At 42.5% G+C, this 24,999-nt stretch overlaps 1 long non-coding RNA gene across 2 annotated transcripts in view; it reads left to right on the forward strand.

Annotated features, from left to right (window-relative positions):
* Nucleotides 1-510: 510 nt before the first annotated feature.
* LOC122464217 overlaps nucleotides 511-24,999 on the forward strand; it is a 30,348-nt gene continuing 5,859 nt past the window's right edge. Inside the window, exons 1-3 of one of the 2 annotated variants that reach the window (XR_006288156.1) lie at nucleotides 9,011-9,073; nucleotides 12,054-12,075; nucleotides 13,526-13,678. This is a non-coding gene — a long non-coding RNA (uncharacterized LOC122464217). Of the gene's footprint in view, nucleotides 608-9,010; nucleotides 9,074-12,053; nucleotides 12,076-13,525; nucleotides 13,679-24,999 lie in introns of those variants that run through there. The other variant, XR_006288157.1, reaches the window with a different exon arrangement.

The raw sequence follows: 24,999 nt of genomic DNA on the forward strand, positions 1-24,999 counted from the left end.
CCATTGAAGCTTGAAGCGAAGCATGTGCTTAAGCACGGTCCTCAAAAGACATGCTTTCCTGAAATCTGGATTTAGCCTGAGAGCTATATAATTTCTCTTGGGTAAAGTGTATCAGAAAAAAGCCTCAGTCTGGCATCTGTAATGTCTATTGGATTTGCTTCTGATATTTATCCCAAAATGGAAGTATTTCTCCACCACGCAGCACACTTGACTAGATGGAGCTTTCAGATGGGAAGCTTTGAGTCTTCTATTGGTTGTTTTCAGCAGTAACATTGGTCAGCTTGCTGCTGGGAGCTTCTTGACATTGTAAAACTGAGTATTACATACATAACTCTAGTGCTGAGTGTAGCGGGGCAGTCACCCTGCTCCAGTCAGAAAGGGGTTAAAAGCAGCCAAGGGAGGCTGGCTGGGTAGTTAGCCACAGGTGTGGCTGCACCCAATTAGGGCACAGCTGGTCCTGATAAAAGGGCAGGAGGAGAGAGTGGGAGAAGAGACCCTTGCTCCAGCTGGGGAGTAGAGAGGGTCAGGCTGCCTGGGACAGCAAGCAGGCTATCTGAGGCAGAGCAGGGCTGGGAAATGGCAGGCAGAGCTGAGGGGCTCTGGCTTGGTAAGTCCCCAGGGTGAGGCCTTGCTAAAGGCCAGGGGAGGTACTAGGGCTGCAGGGAGGCAGCTGGGACTAGAAAGGCAGCAGGTCCAACCCCCTTGCCAGTGATGAGTGTCTGTTTCAGACTGCAGTTTGCCGCTGAGTGAAAGGGCTCGACGATGACTGGCAGTAGCCACTGAGGCAAGGTGGGTATAGGGGATTGGGGTTCCCCTGGGAGACCTGGAGTGTGGGGGCACTGCAGTGGGGCAGCACCCCAAGGTAAGGGGCACTGGGGTCCAGGAGGGGTGCGGGGCCTGAAGTGCTACAAGTAGTGGAGAGTTACAGAATGCAGGTACTGATAGGAAGACACTGGCCAGCAGGAGGTGCTCTGAGACTGGAATTGAGCTAATTCCTGGATGACCAGCAGGAGGCGCCACGCCAGTGACTCGGTGCTTTGCTACACTGAGCTAAAAATTTAATCTATCTGTTCATAGATTCCAAGGCCATATGAGTCCATTGTGATAATTTAGTCTGACCCATATAACACAGGCCATAGAACTTCCCCAAAATAATTCCTAGAGTGACTCTTTTAGAAAAATATCCAGTCTTGATTTAAAAATGGTCAGTGATGGAGAATCCACCACGGCCCTTGGTAAATTGTTCCAGTGATTAATGACACTCACTATCAGAAAAGTACAACTTATTTCCAGTCTGAATTTGCATCCTATTTCCTGCAATTGACTCATTTTACACCTTTCTCTGCTAGTTTGAAGAGCCCATTATTAAATGGAATATTTACCAGCAGATTACTATTGTTTCCAATATATTATTCAAAGTTATTCAGTGAATACCTTTCTAAAGTTTTCACTCTATGGGCTGGTCACAAACATTCGGAATTTGAGTTGTGTTCCTTAGTTGTGATTGGCTACATAAACTACATAATATTGGTTCTGTTCCCTAACTGGCTAAGCACACATGCTAATACTTGCACACTTCCAGTGTGAGCACTTGCACATGCTAATTTAAAATTCAATTTTCCTGAATTGTCAGTTGAATTTGGAAATTTACTTCAGATATTTTTGCCAGTAAGCCTCCATTACTTGAGGAGCAGGGGTGGGCAAACTTTTTGGCGCAAGGGCCACACTGGGGTTGCAAAACTGCATGGAGGGCCTCCCCAAACAGCCTGGCCCCAACCCCCATCTGACCCCTCCCACTTCCCGCCCCCTGACTGCCCCCCCCACCCGCCCAGAACCTCCCAACCCATCCAACCTCCCCTGCTCCTTGTCCCCTGACGGCCCCCCTCCCGGGACCTTCCACCCCATCCAACCCCCCCGGGACCCCACCCCCTATCCAACCCCTCTTGCTCCCTGTCCCCTGACTGCCCCGACCCCTATCCACACCCCTGACCCCTGACAGACCCCCTGGGACTCCCATGCCTATCCATCCCCCCGTTCCCCATCCCCTGACCCCCCCCCCCCAACCAACTGCCCCCTGACAGGCCTCCTGGGACTCCCACACCTATCCAACCGCTCCCTGTCTCCTGATTGCCCCCCCAGGACCCCTTGCCCCAGCCCCCTTACCATGCTACTCAGAGCAGCATATCTGGCAGCCGCGCCACCCGGCCGGAGCCACACACACTGCCACGCTGCCCTGCATGAGCATGCAGCCCCACCGCCCAGAGCATTGGCCACGCAGCGGTGTCACTGTGGGGGAGAGGGGCCAGGGGCTAGCCTCCCCGGTCGGGAGCTCAAGTGCTGGGCAGGACGGTCCCGCGGGCCGGATGTGGCCCACGGGCTGTAGTTAGCCCAGCGCTGCCCTAAAACCACAGAAACAATCTGCGTCAGAGTCAAGATTAGAGGCTTTTGTATCTCCCTTGATAGTGGCCAGAGGTCTCAATAGCTGCCCAGAAGAGGAGCTAACTCAGCTATAGGCAGCTGCCAGGGAGCAGATTTGTTCTAACTCTACTGCTGTCTGCACCTAGTCCAGTTTGCACTTTTCCCACAGCTGCAAATTGGTCCGGGGCTCCTGTTAAAATCAAGAGACTGTTGCTATGGTTTCAGAGCGAGGCCCCACTGTCTGATGTTTGATGGTGTCAATCTAGTTCCTAGCAGAAAGTCAGCACATGGATAATTTTGCCCCACTAATTAACACCTTGTTAGCCAGTCGCTCCTCAGAGAAGCCAACAAATGAATGGAGAAGTGATGTAAGTTACCTTCTTGCCCCCTAGAGACGTTTACTGCAAGTCAGGGATTGGCTACGTTGGGAGGCAGCATGAGAAAGCCTTGCTGTAGCTGTTCAGTGGATAAACAGAAAACATCAGGCATCAGGGTTGTCAATCCAATGCCTTTTAATGATAATAAATCCAAACAAAAATATGCTTAAAACATCTCAGGACTAAACCCCACAGATAGTTAAAGCAAAGTGGGCACAAATGGGCATAAAATTTATGACAGTTGAGAGAATCTCATTAAGTAGAAAATGTTTTTTTAAAAATGTATATGTCTTAACATAGCCTTAGGTGCTTATTCATTCTGACAATTTCATTTGTTTGTTGCAGTCAAAAAAAGAGGCAATGACAACAGGGAAAGGGGCCCAGTCCTACAATCGTTACTCACATAAATAAATTTGTTAGTCTCTAAGGTGCCACAAGTCCTCCTTTTCTTTTTGCAGATACAGACTAACAGGCTGCTACTCTAAAATAAATCCCATTGTGGCTCACGTTTAGATGACTCATGCGAGTAAGAGTTGCATATGTTCTTAGGACCCATAGGTGGTAAACATCAGCCACTTGGCTTTTAAATAAGTGCCAGACATCTTAGCCCCTGATTTAGAGGTCCATCTATACTGAGAAGAGCACTTAAGCAGATAAGAACACACATACTGGATCAGATCAACGGCCCATCTAGCCCAGTATCCTGTCTTCTGACAGTGGCCAGTGCCAGCTGTTTCAAAGGGAATGATCAGAACAGGGCAATTATTGAGTGATTTATCCCCTGTCATCAACTCTTAGCTTCTGGCAATCAGAGGCTAGGGACACCCAGAGCATGAGGTTGCATCCCTGACCATCTTGGCTAATAGCCATTGATGGACCTTTCCTCCAACGCTTAACTTTAGCTGCATGCATAAGGCCTAGTGAAGTAATGAAACTTAGGCACATGTCTAAAGTTTAGCCTCTGTTTAAATGCTTTGCTGTATAAGGCTGGATTTAAGCTTGTGCTTAAATACTTTTCAGAATTGCCAACTTAAAAAATTTTAGTTACAGCATAGTTATCTCTTAGACTGATGACTCTGTGCTGAATTTTTCAAGCTTGTGTATTGACTTTGTAAATCCTTCACGCTGCTTCACTTGCTCGCACTTTATATCAGTATTAAAAACAGAAGGATGGATCTGCTGGATATTTTTGCTTTTGTGGCATTAAGGCCATTGTGGACAGAAGATATCAGGGGAAACACTTAATAGTTAACATGAGTTCGAAAGATGATTTTCCATGTCTGCTCGCAGTTAAAGGCTAAGTCCCCTGGGCTGAAAATGGGTGGTGTTGAACATTTAGGGAGGTGGTTCAGAGGGAACACTGGTAAGCCTATGAGCAATACTACTAAACTGTTGACAACTGAGTTACTTTGCTGATGAAGCATTAAAGAAAATGGGACATATGGGGAATAATTATTTTCCGCAGTTTTCCTGTTTACCTGGTTTTTGAGTATTTGTTTGACATTTTGAAAGGATATGTTAGTATCTAACATTTCTTTCCTTTTTTTCCTAAACCTTCCTGAATCATAAAGCTGTCAGACTAGTATTTCGCCAAACCGTTTCAGCATTTCTGCTTTAACATGCAGCTAAACCAGTAACATTGTCTTTCTTTTATACCTCATTGCCTTTATCACAATTCCGACTTGTTTGTTACGTTAACCACAGCAGTGACATGAGATCCAGAGGCTGTGGGATAAAATAGCAATCAGATTGGTCAGTTCGTTACTTCTTTTAAAGCTAGGACAACATGGTAATTGACTTTGCAGGAGTGATCGGTAACAGATCGTGGGATAAGCAACACCGGCCTCCTTTTGAGAGGTGCTGGTCACTCACAGCACTGATTGAATTCAAATGGAGTTGCAGGTTCAGAGCAATTTGGAAAATTAGGCCTCATATGCTTGAATCAATTTCTTTAAATTACAGGTGGCTTTCAAAGTAAATAAAATAGAAGTATCTCTTTGGAATCCAGATCATTAGCAACCTTTATATAATAAAATTACAACTTTTTTTAATCCTAAAATGTGAGCTCATGAGTCTCTGGGCTAGGTTCATTATCTTCAACTATTTATTTCTGTATAGTTATTTCAATTGATAGTGAAAGCAACAGGAATTTTATTCTATTTAGCAGAATATTCATGTAGGATTAGAATAGGGAGCAGATGGATAAGTCATGTGTTTCTTTTACATACTGAAATTGGGTCTGTGCACTCATTCTAAGAAAAGGGAGTGGTCCTTTATTAATGGCATGGTAGTGATTAATGGAACAGCTGGAGTATTGATACATTGTGTTGATTTAAGCATAAATACAGTGGGCAGATTGGTAGGTACAAAGTATTACTGTAATTGTTTAAATAGTGCCTGGTTGAAACAGAGGTTAATAGAATAATAAGGAAAGTTGCGTATGTTGGTTTAGAATAATTACTACTGTATTTTGTATTCAGTAGTAGGGCTGGTCTACACTTACCAGGGGATCAATGCATGGCAATCAATGGCGGTCGATTTAGCGGGTCTAGTGAAAACCCGCTAAATCGACGCACATCACTCTCCCGTCGACTCCTGTACTCCACCTGAAACAGAAGTGCAAGGGGAGTCGATGGGAGAGCGTCTCCCATAGACATAGCGTAGTGTGGACCCTACAGTAAGTAGATCTAAGTACGTTAACTTCAGCTACATTATTCACGTAGCTGAAGTTGCATAACTTAGATCGATCTCCCACCATAGTGTAGACAAGGCCTCAGTTATTTCTGCTGCTCCAGGTCTTACTTTCACCTGCTGCTTGTGATCCAAATTTGTAGGAACTAAATGTATTATTGAGTCTGGTTATTCTACTGAAGGGAATCTGAGTTACAATTGTCTGGTTGTTCTCCTTAAATTGTGACCATTGTAACAAAAATAGGAAGTATTTTCTGAGTGTAATGTAGTTCACTATCCATTGGCTCAATACAGTCTAAAACATAGTCCATAAAGATTAAGGGGACAATTCCACTGAATTTTGTTTTTTATGGGTAAAGATTGTGGTTCAGAGACACTTTGGGTAAATTTTGAAAAGCAGCTTAAGGCCCAGATACGCAAAGGTATTTAAGCGCCCAACTCCCACTGAATTCAATGGTGCCTAATAACTTTGAGGATCTGGGCCTAGGAACTATGAAAATCGATGAGACTAAGATTTAGGCTTTTATGTCACTTGGATCCTTTTGAAAAGTTTACACTTTGCCCTTCGTAGTTCTGTACACTTGGGCCAGATTTATCATGGCTTTGCAGTCACTTTGCACCACACAGCTGATAGAAAGAGGTTCTAAAATCAGCATACGCAGCTGTCATGAGATCCACTCACTGCTGGTAGCACCTCCTGGCCATCCTGGGAATTAGCTCTGCCAAACATTGCACCCTCCTCTGGCGGCGTGTCTCCCAGCATCCTTTCATCCTGCTATCCCTCTTGCTCCTGGAACCGTAGTCTCCTTTTCATGACTCAGACCTCTGGCCAGGTCATTACATGGTTCCCCCTTCTGGGAGTGTATCAAAGTCTTTCCCAGAGCAAATCGCCCCAAGTCGGTCCACTGTCCTCTGCCTGGTATTTGTCACATCCCCAGTGGCTAGTAGGTGAACCCAGACTCACCCTTCACTCTGGGCTCCAGCTCAGGTGTCCTCCAGTCAGCAGCCAAGGACTACACTGCTATTCCTTGCTGCTATTCCCCTGAGCCTTCTCCTACCTTCCTGGCTTCCCTCCACTTTGGGTTTTCCAGCCTCCCTCCTCCACCAGGAAGCAACTGTGGACTACCCTCTATAGTCCCAACACACTTCACTCCTCTCATGGAGTGACTGCAGCCTGCCTTCCTGCAGCCCCCTTCTGCTCTCAACTCCTGGGCTTTATACAGGCCCCTCCTGTTCCTGCCAGCTGGGCCGAATTTAATCAACCCCTGCTCCTTAACTCCTACCCCAGGTGCAGCCTGGGGAGTTAATTGGCCGACCTCGCCATCTTAACCCCTTTCAATCGTCTGTGGGGTGGACACCCCATCGCACCAACCTTGGAAGGATCACACCCCTTCAGAAAGATCATCTGGTGGTGCAGATTTGGCATAGTATCTCCTCATTGCTGACATATGTGATGAGGCCAGAGAAAAGGGAATATGGCTATGATTCAATTCACCCTAGCTATCGCCAGCTATAATATTAGCCCATTGGAGATGTTGGCATCAGGCACAAGTTAGAAGAGAATTCAGCCCAGAATAAAATCAGCCTAGGAATGGCTATTGGCTTGCCACTAACAGCCAAAGATCTGGTCCCTGGAGCCTAATCCTGACTGAGAAGTCATCTTTTTCTCTTTCAGAATCTCTTTCTTTTTCCGCATTGTCGTGGGAGCTGAGGGTTCTCATCGCATCTGGAACTCAGCCCACTTATTTAAACTCATTTATTAAAAATAGATGAGGATACCTACTTTTAGGGACCTGAGTTTGAAAATGTTGACCTGACGGGTATTTTCAAACAGTGAAGCTCGTGTTCATTATGCTCTATAGAGAAGGCATGTATTTAATCATAAAAACATCATGTCTAGCTGGTCTTCTCTGGGTTTGTTGGTGAGAATTCCGGATGTCTCAGAATGTGGTTATTGTGCTTGCACATTAATTGATACAACTAGGCTGTTCAGTCTTTCTCAAAGGCACCTTTTATCCAAAGTGGTAATTAGTCATTGAAGTTAAAGGCATTAACAAAAATAAACAAAAGAAAAAAGGCCTGGGGTTATTTAGTCTACAGAAGAGAAGAGTGAGGGGAGATTTGATAGCAGTCTTCAACTATCTGAAGGGGGGTTCCAAAGAGGATGGATCTTGGCTGTTCTCAGTGGTGGCAGATGACCGAACAAGGAGCAGTGGTCTCAAGTTGCAGTGGGGGAGGTCTAGGTTGGATATTAGGAAACACTATTTCATTAGGAGGGTGGTGAAGCACTGGATAGGGTTACCTAGGGAGGTGGTGGAATCTCCATCCTTAGAGGTTTTTAAGGCCCGGCTTGACAAAGCCCTGGCTGGGATGATTTAGTGGGTGTTGGTCCTGCTTTGAGCAGGGGATTGGACTAGATGACCTCCTGAGGTCTCTTCCAACCCTACTATTCTATGATTCTATGTTTTGTGCATGTCTGTCAGTTTCATGATGTGTAGCTGATTCATGGAAATCTTCTTATCCTCATGAGGCATCATGATCACACCAGTTGCGTTGAGCCCACACCCCTAGTATGCTGGAAAAGCCAGGGAACAATGGCAGTGCATCATGTTTCAACATCCTTTTTCTTTGGCACGGTGCTATGGGAAACTAGGAAAGTGGTCAGGCATCCAACCAAAAAACTGAGCCAGCTGATGTGTAATAGAAGTCTGGCTGTTGTTGTTGTTATTATTAATATTATTATTACTAATATTTAGTTGTACTACAGTTGCATCTGCAGTGTGCTAGGTGCTTTCCAAACACGTATGAACAGACATTGTCTGCCTCAAAGAGCCTGCAGTCTAAGAAGATACAGCAGAGAGATGATACGACATCCAAGCCAGATGTCTGAAATGAGGTAAAGTAAATGGGCAAGCTTTTCAGAAATGTTTAATGATTTTGGGTACCTCCGTTTCTGGGTGCTCAGCTTGAGATACCTTAAAAGGACTTGATTTTCAAAAAGTTTTGAGCATCCACTCCTTGAAAATTAGACCCGTTTAAGGTGGCTCAAGTCTGGCACCAAAAGTCACTACTTGCTTGTGAAAATTTTGGCCATTAACATCTTGTTAGTTTCAGAGTGGCAACTGTGTTAGTCTCTATCAGCAAAAATAACAAGGAGTCCTTGTGGCACTTTAGAGACTAACAAATTTATATGGGCATAAGCTTTCCTGGGCTAGAACCCCCTTAATCAGATGCATGGAGTGGAACATACAGTAGGGAGGTATAAATACACACCATATATCTCCCAAATGTATGTTCCACTCCATGCATCTGATGAAGTGGTTTTAGCCCACGAAAGCTTATGCCCAAATATATTTGTTAGTCTCTCTAAAGTGCCACAAGGACTCCTCGTTGTTTTATCTTGTTAGTTGCCCTTTTAAATCCCTCCCTCCTTGCCTGATGACTCATTTTTAGTTTAATTACCACCTCTATGTTCTTGGTACAATTTTGGTCAACTCTCTTCCATTGTATAGGCCTGCAGTCGTGAGCCTTTGAAAAGATCCTATGGCCATGATGCTGAAGGGAGAGAACACTTAAAGATAATCTAGGTATGGCCCCAAAACTAAATGAATACTTTGCCTTGTTTTTCAGTAAGGATAATAATATTGAACATGGGTATGAGGCAGGACGGCTGACGGAAATGAGTGTATGTCAATGAAAATTAACACATCTGAGGTGGAAGAAAAACTTAAAGAGCTTAATGCACTCAGATTGGGGGGACTGGATAATTTCCAACCCAGAATACTGAAATAACTGGCATATGAGATTGCTAGCTCAGTAGCAAGGATTTTTAATACATCTATCTATTTGGGGGTAGCACCATATAACTGGAGAAGAGCTAATGTCAAACCTATATTTAAGAAAGGGGAAAAAAGTGATCCACGCAATTATGGTCTGACCTCAGTAGTATCGAAGGCTTTAGAATAAGTTGTGAAGGAAAGAATAACTAAATTCATGGAGATAAACAGAAAAGGGGATGTAATGCAACATAGTACAAAGGTATATTGCTCCATTAGGAGATACTGATTTTTCAGATAAGGGAAATGTAGTATATCTAATATACCTGGATTTCATTAAGGCATTTGACATGGTATTACATGAGAAATTATTAGTTAAATTAGAGAAGCTGGGGATCAGTATTGTATTGTATTGTAAGGTGGGTAAGGAACTGGCTAAAGGGGAGAAAGCAATGAGTTGTGCTGAAAGGTGAACGATCACACTGGAGGAAAGTGAAGCCAATAGGAGTTTTGCACTGCCATTGGCATTGACTTTCATGAGGCCAGGATTTTACCCAGTATGTATGAACAGTAATAGCCTGTATGTCCTTTAGGATCACACATCTACAGCTACAGTGAAATCATAGCACTTCATGAATTGTCCTTATAGGAGATACAAGTTTATGTATTTAGTAATTTTTATTACTATTCCCTTCATAAAAGAGCTATTTTCTAACAGCAATAACTTACCCATTTCCATTTTTTCCTTTCTAAACATTCACTAAAGGAGCAGGGTGGACATTTGTACAAAATGTAACTTTTTTGGACTAGAATAAAGCTGTTTTCAGTAAGTGAAGCTCAAAAAGCTTCTGATGAGGGCCACTTTAGTGTCATATTTATTTTCGTTCCACTGCTGAAGAATTGCTAGATCTATTTTTTTTCCATTTAGTACAATAAAGCTGTTGGGCTCTAAGAACACACACATTAATTTCAAACCCAGGTGAACTTGTACAGCTTATTTATAAACACCTCTGGAAGGTGACCCATAGAAAAACAGTAGCCCAACTTCAGTGATAGTTCTGTATAGTGCTAGGCAAAATATGGCAATGAAACAACATTCATAGACATCTATTCAAATTCTGACTAGGTGTTCAGTGTCATTGTGTTCGTGGCCTTTCTTGTTCACTTTGAACATGGAATTCGTTTGCACAGAAGTTTGGGGAATGTCTATTCGTTGTGCAAATACTCATGTTTGCATGAGAGCCAGACCCCAAATCAGGGGCCAACAGGCACTATCATCATACAATAAATAAATACTAAATAAATAAGAAGTACAAAGTATTCACTGTTAGTGAAATGTATTCCTGTGCAGAGAATTAGTCCCTGCCCAGGAAAGCTTACCATCTATCTTTTTGTTATATGTTAGTACAGCATCTACTATGGCCCTGTCCTCTAGATGCCGATATAATCAAAAATATTTAACTAATAAATAACTATACTAGTGTCTGTCCATCAATAAACCCTGCTTAACCAACATAATAAGGCTTAAGTGGGATTTATGTAATACATGGGCCTAACACTACCCCCCTGCACAGAAGAAAATTTCATCCCATGCGTTTGTTTTGTTCCCTTTAAAGTTAGGATTAAAACTCCCAGTGACTTTAGTGGTTCAGGATCAGTCACTGTTTTACACCTCAAGGGCTTCTTCCCAATTTATAGATGTCCAGTCAACCAATAAGGGAACAGAAACAATATCATGTGACTTCGGTGCCCATTCATACACCACAATTAATGAATAACGAAGAGTATTAATGCTCTGTGGGCAGGTGTGGACTGTGTTACTCGTCTCCCTCTGTGCCTCCTCTGCTGAGGATATAAATCTGTTACAGCTCCCAGCTACCAGGGTTGGCTCTTTTGCTCACGCTGTAGCAGCTCATACTTTTTAGCTTTGAAGGTACCTGGTTCAATCTCTGGTGTATTGGGCAAAGATGGCGGCCAAGCTACGGACAAGTGGATAGTTTGCAGGTAGCCCCTGGGACAAAATACATTTGCAGAACTAAAGAGTTCAATAAATAATTACAAATAATGGATAAATCCAATGAATAAATCTGTAGAAGTCAAGGTCTGTACCCACATAATTCATGCTCAGGGAAAAGGGCTAACTTCATCAGATAAATGTTTTGCTTTGAATATTTTGCCAATCCATATGTGTAAGGGGCTGGAAAAACTCACCAGAATGAGTTAATAGTTTCCATGATCACTGTTCCATACTGTCAGTTTTCAGTGCAGGTTTGGCCTTTATGGAATGGTGTTATCTTCTGTCACCACTTGGTTCCGGTCTGATCTAGCCCCTTGTGACACATCAGAGGAGGCAGTCTGACGGGTCTCTTGTGATTCCCATTCTCCATATCACCTAGCACTCTGTCTGCAGCTTTGTTTCTACCCATTCAGAGATACCAGCTACAAGTTTCCATCCATTACTTCCCCCGCTTACTTCACTAACACTACTGAGCACTTCAGCTTCTATATTGTATATTCTTAAGGCAACAGACAGAAACAGTTTCTCATTGGTAGTGCTTTGCTATGTTACGAGAAGAGAATACAAACCTTTTGGACTAGAATTGAAAATATTAAATATGCAAAACTTTCAACAGGACTTGGTGAGATCCTAAAGTCCTTCTGTGTATTTTTGTTTAAAAATATGAACAGAGAGGTAGTATTTCATTGTAAAAGTTAGTGCTGTTGCTAACTTTATTTTATTCTTTTGTCTATGGGTTCTTTGTATATTTTGGTGTTCTGCTGACATTTGCAGGGTATGTACTTAGTGGCTACAGGTAAGTACTCCTGGGTTCTGGTCCTAGCTCTTGCATGCCTTGCTAGGTGATTTTGGGCAAGTCATTATGGCCAACACTTTCAAACTCTAATCCACTTGTTCAGGTTATCCACTAATTTTCGGTGCCTTGGATTTTGGGGGACCTTGATTAATTGCAGCTGTGGGAGTGAGGCATCTCTGAAAATCGGGACCAAGGCTCATGAGGGGGACATTGAAGTTCTGAGGAGCCCTGAGGCTACTTTTGAAAATATGGGCCTTAACTTCTCTGCACATCAGATTACTCACCGGTAACGTGGATACAATATTTACCAACCACCATCACAGGGGCATTATTAGAATGAATTGCTTAATTAAATCTAAATCAATTCCCAGCCGTTGCAGGGCATTGAAACCTGAGTCCCTCTTGTTCTCTGCCTGTGACAAACAATAGTTCAGTCCACTGAAGACTGTAATAATTCCAACTAATTCTGGTTGCAGGGCTCGGAGTGTGAGTGCTGGGTGGTGTTTAGTGGCCTGTGATATATAGGAGGTCAGATGAGGTGATCTTGTGGGTCCTTCTGACCTTAAACTCTGTGACTTTACTAAGGGCCCACGGAACTCTGAAAGGTTCTACCATACAGCATACAGTACACTATATCAGTGGAAAGTAAAGGATTGCTATGAATGCATACAATCCAGTGAGCTCTGGGCGTAGGTTGAGGATGGGGGATACAAAGGAGCCATTTATGATCCTCTGAGCTTGGGGCTGGTTCTATGCTGGTGCAGTCCCTAGCATAGTTTAGAGAAGCCTGGCTCTATGCTGGCTGCCAATGATCCCCCCAGGGTGTTTCCAACATCTGAGGATTGATGAACAGAGGGACACCCATGTTCCCATCATGCCCCTTTGCCCCTGAAAATGCCCCCTGCACTTGGATTCAGTGGGGTGTGATGAAGGAGCTAATTCAGCAGCCCTTTGACATGTGAGGATTCCTCTCACACTAAGGAAACACTCCACTGGCCTGATGAGCCTGTTTAATTCTGCTTTGAGACAGGGAGACAAGCACAAGGTCCTAGGCCATTGAACTCCGTACTCTCCAGCTTAGCTCAGCCTTTCCCTCAGAGATGCTACTGATTACAATGAACAAATATTTCAATAGTACACAGCCATGGAGACTAACTAATAAAGAAACTGTCTAAACTTTCAGCTGGAAGCAAATCTGTTAAATGTCACAAGGATTTTGTGGGGAGGTTAATCAATTGTTGTTCTGTTTCTGTGTGGTTATTTGATTTGATCTAGGGTTAACTGACAGGGCTTTGTATTTATACACAGACTTTGAAAACATTGACATGGGTTGGATGTACTAAACAGTATTTAAAAGCCCAAATAAATAAACTGAATATTTTTTTAAAAAAATATTTATTATTTATCATTATGATTCACGATTTGTCCCACGATGTTGTTTTATTCCTAGCATGAAGTCAAGATAAACAGATACCAGTAAGACACTCCAGTAAACTCTTCCGGGATGTCTCCTGTCATAACGACAGCTGTGGAATTCTGTGGAACGCTGAGGAGATCGACATCCACTTCTAAATGGGTTTGTGTCTGTGGGTTTATTTGTGAGGTATGTGAAAAACCAAATATCAAAACTGTGCGAAAACTGTGTGTTCAGAAATAATACTGGGCTAATAGATATAGCAGAAGTTGCCAGTCTGTGGGCCCATTTCACTGGCTTTCACATCTACTTTGCGGTGCACCACTCTGGTGATGCAAAACAGAGATAAAGCCTGTTACTGGCTGCATGGGTACTCCCCTGGAATATGGGAATCATAGGGATCATGTCCACCAGTGTCACATATCACTGCTTCCTAGCCCTACCCATCACACATCTCCTGACCAGGGAGAGAGCAAAGATGGATCTGCAGGTGTCCTGAGGGCTAACAAACTTGGGTAATTATAGACCAAGATGGGTAGCAAATTCCAAAGGGCCAGCTCCACACAAATTCTGGTTTGGATTTTGTGAACTGCTGGATTGGAGTTACATTAGAACTATTATACCATACTTATTTACTCACAATGTACAAAATATCTGTTTATACTAGAAGGACAAGTTCCATGTGTAAACAGATACAACTCAATTGACCCCAGTAAAGCTATAAACGTACATCAGGTCTATGTATCTCTATTCCTTTCCTGTTATTACTTATAATTAATTATTTGTATTACAGCAATGCTTTGTGGCCCCAGATGAGGCTCATTGAGCTAGGTATGGTACACACACACACACACACACACAATACCTGTCTTAAAAAGTCTAAATAAGCAAGACAGACAAAAGGAGGGGAGGGGAACAGAGGTACGAAGAGATGAAGTGACTTGACTAAGGTCACCCAGCAGGATAGTACCAGAATTGGAGTAGAACTGCATCTTCCTGAGTCCAAGTCCAGTGCCCTATCACCTAGACCACATTGCCTCTTTCTATACAGGATTCCAGCTTTGAATGTGACATTTTAGAATCACTGCTATGTTAGCTGTAGCTCCTGAGAGGGATAACCTTGTGGGAGAAAAGTAGTAACTGCAGTTTATAGATTTCCTTTTAACAAAAGCTACCTCCTGTTTTGCCAATGTACTTACTCTTTGATATCTAAGTCTGTTGTATTGAATGTATTCTTTCCAAAAAGAGATTAATTTATTATCCCTCTCCTATGGCCAGAGGAGATATTCTGCTCCATATGGCAATATTTCAATCCATTATGTCAGCCAGATACCTCTTTAGAGACTACTTGACTAAAGTGCCAGTTCCTAAGGAATTTAACTGAAATCTGCACTGACTTGGCCAATAATTCAAGAAAACATAAGTTTTACTGTGTTTATGTCTGCCACTTTTCTATTAGCCCATGACAATGATATATCGAATGCAAATGGGCCATGATTTGAAAAACAAATTGCACAATTGCTAGCAAGTGTTAGGGGGCTTATTCCTTCACCTGCTTACTTCCCTGGTCCTTCTCGCATGAACAGAGAGCAACAATACCCGAAGTCCAAAGGTGCAAACAATTCAACGTTTATTGGGGTGAACTTCCAGCAAGCATGATTCCAGTTTCCTTCTTTAGTGTCCCCCTTCCCAGGTCTGACACCACAGAGCCTTACCTCTGTCCCTGTTCCCATTCCCCCCCTTAGCAAAACATGATTCCAATTTCCCCATCCCCATTCCCTGTTCCCATTCCCCACCCCCACCCCCACTTCCTGATTGACTACAGACTATATAGTAAAACTTGAGTTCTGCTTAGCTATACCTTAACCAATCATTTTCCTGAAATTTAACTAACCAATCCTAACATACTGTAACATGATTATTTAACCAATTATATCCCACCACCTTAATTAGTTTACACCCAGCAAAATTAATTATACAGCAGACAGAAACAATCACAGAACCAGACAGAGATTATACAGACAAACAATAGGGAAATGGGGACTACAGTGATAGAACAACACAGAAATGAGGATTTCACATTCCAGCTATTGATAAGTGAGTTCTTGCCAGACAGGATGCTATCAAACTAAGTTTCCTTTTACATTTTCTAGGCACTTCCCTTTCTCTGGAGGCGACAGGCATTATCAGGACAGGATTGTATTCCTAACAGCCCAATAGCACCTTATTTCAATGTGACTAGTTTGGAATGTGAGGATGTGACCGTTCGCTTCCCAGCTTATGGCTGCCTCTGCTGCTTAGCCAAAGGCCTTAGCCTAAGAACAGGGCCTCAGGCTGTCACAGTAAGAGAAGGCCCTTACACCGACAGACAGTGATTTTGATTCTTTCTTTTATACCTCTATAACTAGCTAAGTGATAAGAATACACCTAAATTCTTAGAGTATGGGCCTTTACAGACAGACCTGAATATCTATGTCCTAACAGCAAGATACACAGGACCTACTTTAGTTCTGCAATGAGGCTCAAGCTTCGAATACAGTGCCATCTCTATCTAATAAATGTCATTATATGCGCTGGTGATTATTTAGGTTAAAAAGAATTGACAGAAATAGGAGAAAAGAAAACATGGCTTGAGTCAGCCCAATGGATGCTTTAATACATCCATAACATACAGAAAACAGAGAAGAGAGAGATTGCTGCCTACATAAATAACTAGAATACTGAGAAAATAGCTGCTACTCAAGGGCTGGAAAAAAATCAGACATAGGTATTGCCTTAGAATCATAGAATCATCAGGTTAGAAGGGACCGCAAGGGTCATCTAGTCTAACCCCCTGGCAAGATGCAGGATTTGTTGTCTGCAAAATATCTTCGATGTGCGTACACAAATGCAAGGAGGTCTTGGGTTTTCTTCTGTTCCCCGTTTGGCTCTTTGTCGGCTTTTTCTCACTGATCCTTGAGCCCTTTGTGTTCCTGTGTTGGTCTCCCTGTCTATGCCACCCTGTTCCCTTGTGTGTTGTTTTCTTTGCTGGCAGCAGAATGAGACCAGTTGGAATGCTAATCTCTGTGTTGGTCTTCTGAGCAGCCCTTCAGAGATCAGCTTTCTAGCTAAGTTTCACTTTGCTAGCACTGCACAGCTGCCAGGAGCATGGCAGGGGAGTGTGATGAAGGAAGGAATGTCATACTGCTCAGGTAACACTATGACAGAAAAAGAAATAAACTAAAGTTCCTTTCTGGTAACACTGTTAGTCCTGGGACTAACAATCATGGGTTGTTGTGTTTGTTTGTTTTATCTCTGTCCTCTATGAAGATTTTTGTAGAGCAAAACTCAAAGGGCCAACTTTTCCAAGCATAGCACATTGTGGAGAAAACAAATAATATACCTGCAGAGTTTTGCTCACGATCCCTTGTGCACAACAATGGCAGACTTTACATGCATAGAATCCATCTGTCCACACACATTCCCAAGTGATTGTATAAAAACACTTGTGTAAATGAGTGATTACATATTCAAGTTGTACAGCACATATGAAATCCAGGCTGAGACCACTTTAAAAATCCAGCGCATTGTTTATATCATGCCTTTGCAATGACAGGCACTTACTGAGTCTTTCTGTCTTTAAAGACAATAGTCCAAAAGTCTCTTCCAGTTTCTTTTAATTAGGCTGCAATGCAGAGTTGACAATTAAGATTTTCTTTTGAAATGAATTTCCTATGAGGTCTGGGAGCTGCCTACCTAAAACACTTCCTCTTTCCCCAATTCCATTCTGCAATCAAGCTAGAACCTCCATTTTTTAAAAGCAACAGGGCATTTTCTGTGAAAGACCCAGACTCTGGAACTCCTTGATCAAAGAAGCCTGAACTTGTTAGCCATTAAGAGATGCCGCAAGAAAGGCCCATTCATTTCCTTGGTGAGGATGGGAGCTGTAGTGGGTTGGAACCTTTAAAAGATTCTTTTTTCTATTTTAGTCAGATTAGAAAAGCTGGATTTATCTTTTTTATTATATGGTTTATGATTAAAGTGACCAGAGACTGGAATAGTGTGTGTGTGAGTGTCTACATTCATCCACATGAGTGAGTGAGAGAGACAGAGAGAATAAATACCACAAAAATCCTTTCTTGATTTAGCTCTGCACTTCCTACAGTTTCTTCTTTCTTGACTTGAAGCTGTGATAGAGTTTGAAGATAGATTTGTGATAGATTTGATAGATATCTTTTGGCATCATTGTTCCCAGCAAAAGCCAGACAGGAAAAAAACCAGTAGAAGATTATTTTGGGTAGCATAGGAAGTAATAACTTATGCTGACACAGAGTTTAAGAACCTTCAGCCATACTAGCTTTTACAAAACTTTTCCTTACTCTTTTTTTTTTATTCTTGACAAATGGATTTGGCCCATTAGCTAAAATCTCTTTAAAACTGTTTAATGCATTACTTCCACCAATAAAAATGGAAACATAAATACATATTAAAATAGAAAATAGAAAAGAGGAACAAAGTGCTGTGGAAAAGGTTCCAAACCTGCTGATGACCCATGTTGGTGTCAATATGATCCCATGTGGTGGAATTTGTTTTTTCAGTTTGATTTTTTTAAAACAACCTAAGTAATTGCTCACAAAACCCCCTGCATTAAAAGAACACTATTAAAGTTGCAAAGTCAGGAGATCCCAGAATTAAGGCGGCCTGTGAAACCTTATTTTGTCTTTGTGTGTACACATTATGATACAATCTTTAATTATGTGATCACATACTGGTTTTTTCCACAGGACCCCTGCCGCGCTCAGTGCGTATTCCAAGTTAAAACCTGTTGGCATCACAAAACTACCACCACTAATTGGCACTCTGATTGACAATCTCTGTAGGGATGCCACTGACTTCACGGGAGCTAGGAACACTTTAGTTTGTGGGGGGGAAAGTATATTGGTCGAGGGAAGCTGACATGGGATGATGTGTATGCTGTGCTGGAGAAAACGGGAGGTTGGCGTCAAACTCTAGAGCTCTTACAGTTGTTCTTTTGAACCAACTACACACACACACACACACACACACACACACACACACACAAACACACCTGTCACCCTAAGAAAAAATTTGAGTAAATGCAATGAGAAGGAACACTGAGAGAAAGAGAAAAGGCAAAACTCCCATTGACTTCAGTGGGGCCAAGCTTTCACCTAGCGTCTTTTGCTTGTAGATGGGGTTGCATAGCAATTTAATTCTTCATGGTCCTTTGTGAGCAATACATTTAAAAAAAAAGGTTGCACCATCTCTTTTTGCAGATTTATCTCACCCCCCCCCCCCCCACCCCATATGAACATGTTTCTCCCAGGCCAGCCAAATCATCCCCTCCTACACAGCAATCCACAAAACATTCACATCTTTAAGCACTTTGGCCAGTATTCCAGACTGCTATCTCCTAATCCTTAGTTACAAGCTTCTGTACACACACACTCTTCATGAAACACAACTATACTCGAGATAAAAGTACTCTTAAAGCACTTCCTTTCCTGTTAGTGCTCTTTCATGTGGGGGGTGATGGGGCCTTTTCTAGTGACTGGATTTTCCTTCTTAAATCCCTCAGTCAGTGGAAGGCAGTGGGGGTGGAGAGCTATTAGGGTATTTCTCTTCTGCCGAAAATGATTCAAGACAGTGTCTATAGGTTATCTTGCTGTAACCATAGAAACAGACAAAAATCAGTCAGCCCAGGTACAAAAAGCCAGCTCACTCTCAGTTTCTGGTAAAGCAAAAGCCCCCCATTTTCCCCACTTTGGGGGGGGGGGTTGTTGAATGGCACATGCCATCTGTATGTCTGTAAATGCTGATATCCATAGGATGACTATTTTTCACTGGAAAAAAAGTTTCAAACACAATTTTTTTTATCAGCTCTGGTAACTGTGTAAATTGTGAGCTTTTTGAGGGACCGCATTATCTTCCTTTGTGTCTGGTACAACTCTGAACACAATGCCAGTCATTAATAAATGATGGGACATGGAGTAAGTTTGCCTCTTGTATTTATGGTATATTTATATGACTGGTTCAAACACTCCTTTACTAATCACTAGAGATGGTCTTAATGTAGGAATTTGTGTGTGTGTTGGGGGGGAATTATTCTGATTTTTTTTTCATTGACATTAATTTTCGATAAATATAATCAAAAATGGAACATTTTGAACAGCTCTGCTAATATTTTTTTTTCAAAGCCACTTTGTCTCAGAGGTTGTAGGGCTTCCCAACATGGAGTGATGTCTTTTAGCAGACAGCATGTGCTGTGATAGCTAAGCAAAATGGCATGTTTATCCTAAGCACAGATTGTCATTCTTAACTTTGAATTTCCTTGCTTTTGTTTGTTTCTAACAAAGAAACACACACACGCACGGCTGTGCTTTTTAATATTTCCTCCTTATGAAAGGCATACAAATAATCCATGACACGATTCTACTGTACATCTGGATACAGCATTATAAACGGTACTCAAGGAACTAAAGTGTAATTTATGGGAATAGCTATTAAATTTACATTATTGTAAATAAACTCTGCATAAACAATGACAGCTCCAAACTTTGTATGATGCTCACTAGTGCCTCCTAATTCAAAGTATTCACTTGTAAGCATTAAAACCTCAAATCTATATTTATAGCCTGGGCTATAACATTTGGCAAAATAAGAACTAACAACTGTAAAGTTATGTCAAAAAAGCATATGGTTTTGTTTGAATCAAAACTTCATAGTATATAAAACTCTATGTAGCATTTTCAGGTATACATATAGGTGCTGTATTATGTGTGAATGGGTGTATATTACTTACATTGTAAGCTGTTTTGGGGCAGGGGCTGTCTTTTTGTTCTGTGTTTGTACAATATCTGACACAATTCATAGATTCGAAGGCGAGAAGGGACCACTGTGATCATCTAGTCTGACCTCCTATATGGCACAGGCCATAGAACGCCCCCAGAATAATTCCTATGGGGTCCTAGTCCAAGGGGCTCCTAAACACTATTGTAAAATAAATAATAATCTCTAGGCTAGGTCCTGTACTGTGCCTCCTAAAACAGATTTCAGAGTAACAGCCGTGTCAGTCTGTATTCGCAAAAAGAAAAGGAGTACTTGTGGCACCTTAGAGACTAACCAATTTATTTGAGCATAAGCTTTCGGAGAGTGAGTTTGTGTGTGTGGGGGAGAGGGTGAGAAAACCTGGATTTGTGCTGGAAATGGTCCAACTTGATTATCATGCACATTGTAAGGCGAGTGATCACTTTAGATAAGCTATTACCAGCAGGAGAGTGGGGTGGGAGGAGGTATTGTTTCATGGTCTCTGTGTATATAATGTCTTCTGCAGTTTCCACAGTATGCATCCGATGAAGTGAGCTGTAGCTCACGAAAGCTTATGCTCAGATAAATTGGTTAGTCTCTAAGGTGCCACAAGTACTCCTTTTCTTTTTCCTAAAACAGAGGTTCTCAAACTTTCTTTGTTGATGGAGACTTTTTGAAATGCAATGTTAATCACGGACCCCCAACTGAGAAACTGATTGGCAAATGTATATCTATACCTCATATCAACACGAGCTGTAAGTAATACTTTAAGAAAAAGTGTATGAGTACTTACAGCTATCAGTGAGATTGGTGTGCCTGCTTCTTACTGCAGTCTATCTGTCCGTGGTGTGTAGAGGCGATGCACGGGTTGGGGGTGGGGGGCATGCAGGGTCACCTGCCCCTTTCACCCACCCCCCCCAGGTTTCTGCCCTCTGTTTGGCCCAGTTCCATGAAGTGGTATGTCTCCTTGGCTAGCTGTTGCCTGCTTGTGGAGTCAGTAGGGGTAAGGCCACCCCTTCTGATGGCAGGGGAAGATCTCTCTTCTGCAGTGATGCTTCCATTTTTGGTTGTGCCCCCCAACCCTAGTTTGAAAACCTCTGGTGCTCCCTTCCGAAGCCCATCGGGGGCATGGAGGAATGTTCGCGGGGGAGTGAAGACACAGGTAGCTCAGGCCAGCCCTGTGTAGTGGGGCACAGAGAGGGAGCGCCACGTCCACCCCCGACTCACCTCAGAGGCCACCCAGCAGACGTGCAGACTCCCTGTGCAGTCTCTGAGGACCCCAGTTTGAGAACCACTGTCCTAAGAGATGTAGCAAACAATGTGTTTCACTTTTGTGCCACCTTGTTTCTGAACTGCTGCAGGGCCTTTGGCTAAAGTGAAACAATCCCGGGGCCCGCTGTGACTCATGGAGGTCTCTCCACAGCTACCTATGGGCTGAATCTCTTTAGTGCTGAGTACTCTGATTACTTCCCCTCACCTCTGATATGCCTCCTCTCAGCCCTGCTAATGACAATCTCCTGCAGAGGGGCAGCTTATATCAGCCCTGTGTTGTTCCTACACTGGGGGAATTCTCCAACAGCCCTTTGGAGATCATTTACCATCCTATATGTCACCACAGTGGTGTATTCAGCCCAGAGAGAGGTCCAGAATCGGATCTTCACTTTATCAGTACCTAAAAATCGTAAGGAACCTGCCCTGTTCTACATGTTCAGTGTTGTATAACTAAGCCAAAAAGTACAGGGCTTACATATAAAATATAGTGTAATTTAAAATTCCCCAACTGAGGCGGACATCCACAGAGGGTATGAATCAGGGTTTACATAATTCCAGATTTGCCCAGCATCCAGGACAATTATGAATCCCAACTCTCAGCAGCTATCTGTTTCCCACTTAGACCTCACTGCTCTGAATTATCCTGAGTGCTCCAAATTTCTGCCAGACCCTGAAGGCCCTTCTTAGCATTTACTTAGTCCTTACTAAGACGAAACTTACACTGATGTCTAGAGGATTTGGCCTCTTACAGTGGAGTCTCTGGGAGTAGTCTTGTGGGTCTCTATTCACCAGTAAGGGGTCCACTACCCGAAGGTTAATGTGCCACTTCTTTGCTGCAGAACTGATCGTGGACAGGGTTATGGTGCCAACTTGTTTTTCCTGCACTCTGAGAGAGGGAAGAACTTTGGAATCTTTTCATGGCATTTGTTACAATCGCGATATTTGGGAAACCTCTTCCTATGGCATCCCTATGTTCAGCATATCCATTTAATGTTATCTTCACTTCAAAAATAGGTATAGTCTTTCTGACATCTATTCTCTCTCTCTTTCTCCCAGTCTCTGATAGGGTTAGGGAGCTTCTCTTCCTCTTACTGCTTTTCTTTCTTGTCCCACTTCCGTCAACAGAAAAGATTAATATTAGGTATGCTTTTATTAAAGGGCATGCTGCTATTATGTTATTAAACCAGTGAGGATGAGTTAGCACCAATGGGCCTTTGATGGGCCAACCAAGCATGAGATGCACCAGAAGGAAATAAATATTAGATCTTTCTGAAACCCAGAGAAATAGAATCAATTCCTTGAGTTCCATCTACTCTGTGTGGAGGTATGTGTTAGTGTCTGGCAGGGTAATTGGTTCATTTTGTTAAGGTATCATCTAAAGAAATACAGCTTTTTTTAAAAGAGAGCTGAAATGCCATAGAATATAACTGCACTGAGAATAATGAGGCTGGGCAACTCATTCTCTAAGAGTATCATAATGTTGACAGTAGTTCTGTTATTCAAATCACTCCTTGCCCTATACTGAAAAGTCCCTATGTGAGCTGTTGAGGTTTTTCCCCACGGTGGCGTTGGAGGCACCATGGTTAATAATGTTTGGTGACTTTGACATCCATGTGGCTGATGAATCCTCTGGAGCAGTTTAGGATTTTATGGCTACCTTGATGGCCAGAGGACTGTCCTAGGTCGACTGACATAGCTCTTGATCTAATGTTTAAGTTGACATTGCTGTTGAAGCAGTTAGAAATTTTGCCTGTGTCATGAACTAATCCTTACTTCCTATCATTTGATGGTGGAACACAACTAATCTGCCAGTGAGGTGCCATTCTGACAATACACCCTTAAGGGATTATGGAACCAGGACATTTTGGAAAGTCCTGAGGCTTGGTGTGATCTTATAAACTTTCATTCTTAACCATTGATGGGATGACCTCTATATGTCCTCTTGTCTGGATTTGTCCTCACAACTCACCTTAGTTTACAGGTTACCTGTGTCAGATGAATATGGAGGGCAGATGTTTTTAACCTGTGTTTGTACAGCACCTGGTCCATGACTGGGGCTCCTAGGTATTGCCATGATACACATCCATAATAATTAGCGAAGATGGGAAGAATGCTAGCTGGTGGCAGAAGTCTCTTGCTGAATCTGACTGGCTGCATCAGCAATTTTTAAAAACTCTGAACCTGTGGCTATGCAGGAGGCAAAGAAAAGCTTAGCATCCGCTCACCCAATCTGTTTCAACCTGTGGACAGTTTGGCTAATCCATGCTGCCTTGATTTGGTGGCTGATTCAAGTTCCTCCCTGTGCCAGGAAATTTCTCCTCAGATCCCATCATCCTGACCAAAACCTTTCTGCTGAAAATCAAAATGCCTTAAGATCTCGCAGTATGTCTGAAATCCGGAGTCACAAGTCGACAATAGTTTGGTGCTTCTGCCCATTTAGCAACAATCCAACATTTTTTTCATGCTTACTGGGTTCTGAATCATTTCTGTAAGAGAAAGTGCAAGAGCCCGAGCCAAGTATGTACTGAAGGAAAGTTAGAGGGAATCCTGGCTGAACTTCAGCAGAAAAATAACTTGACATAACATGGAATGAAGCAGGCAGTTTAAATGCATCAGCTTTGTATGTGTAACTGTTGCCTGGACTAACCAAAAGCTGTGACTCGTTTAAAGGCAATGACATGCCCTGTAATGACTTTCGCTCATTTGAATTTAATAGTCAGATTGGAAACCTCTCCTATATCCATATATATTTTTCATTAAGAACATTAGGCCTGCTAATGTTTAAAGCAGGTTTTGCCTTTTTTTGCAAGGGTCATTTTCAAATCCAGTGTGAGTGTGAAGGGGACAACACTGCAAAGTTGGAGAAAGATATACATGCGGCTGCTGAATAAGAAATATTTAACAAGGAGAATACCCCATAGTTATATATTGGATATTTAGAATATTGTTCATCATATAATAGATAATATGGTATGTATGTACATTAACAATATGAAACCTGATTATTTTCAAAACACATCTGTGCCAAGTTCCATATTTTGCATATTGATTCTGTTAAAGACACTTTGGAATCTATTCAGCAGAAACTATACATGGCCAGCAAGCTGTGCAAGTCATTGGAAGTTATAGAACTTGAATCCGTAGGAGTCTCGTCTGACCAGTTTTGCAGAAAGCCCATCCTGATGTGGAAGTTCTTACATTTCGAGGAGAGACGGAAGACAAATGCTTTTCATAAATAGCTTTCCTGGGTTGGCCTGTGACATTTGTATCCAGTTGATTGACATTAATTTGCCCGAGGATAAATCTATCTGTTCCTGCATGGGGGCATCCAGAGGACTTAGGAGAGGGTTAAAATTGAGAAAACCAAACTAAACTTTATGGATATCCTTTAAAGAAAGTGGGTGTTCCTGGATCCAAGCGATCTGTGACAA

The sequence above is a fragment of the Chelonia mydas genome, chromosome 2, assembly GCF_015237465.2.
Source record: "Chelonia mydas isolate rCheMyd1 chromosome 2, rCheMyd1.pri.v2, whole genome shotgun sequence".
NCBI classification, from domain to species: Eukaryota; Metazoa; Chordata; order Testudines; family Cheloniidae; genus Chelonia; species Chelonia mydas.